Source organism: Orycteropus afer, unplaced genomic scaffold (genome assembly GCF_000298275.1).
Source record: "Orycteropus afer afer isolate SDZICR_OR568_19922 unplaced genomic scaffold, OryAfe1.0 scaffold01023, whole genome shotgun sequence".
Lineage (NCBI taxonomy): Eukaryota > Metazoa > Chordata > Mammalia > Tubulidentata > Orycteropodidae > Orycteropus > Orycteropus afer.
Window position 1 is genome coordinate 266,459 of NW_006922610.1, and position 592 is coordinate 267,050.

The window sequence follows — 592 nt, forward strand, 5'->3', positions numbered from 1 at the left end:
AGTGCATGGAGGGATGGACACAGGGAAGAGGTAACTATCAGGAGGAAGAGGGAGGCGAGCTGTTGCATTGTGGTAAACTGCAGTCAATGTCATGAGACAAAGTGTGTGTGCACTGCTGTATGGAAAGTGAATTTGCTCTGTAAACTTTCACCCAAATCACAATAAAATAAATAAATAAGGCCAGAAGCTGACTGTGGAAAAGACCATTTATTGTTCATATGCAAATTCAAATTGAAGACAAATACAATTAAAAGTAGTCCACAAGATTGAAAACATGACTTTGATTTTATCCCACCTGAATTTAGAGACTATCTGAAGAATTGACTTGATACATTGAACACCAATGAACAAAAAACAGGTGAACTGTGGGATTATATCAAGCATGACACATGAAGAAAGCAAAAGTTCATTTAAAAAGACAGGAAAGGAAGAAAAACCAAAAATAGATGCTGGTAGAAACTCTAAAACTTGCTCTTGAATGGGGAGTAGTTAAAGCAAAAGGAAGAAATGACAAGGTAAGAGAGCTGAACAGAAGATTCCAAATAGCAGCTTGAGGAGAGAAAGTCACTTATTATAATGAAGTGTGCAAAAA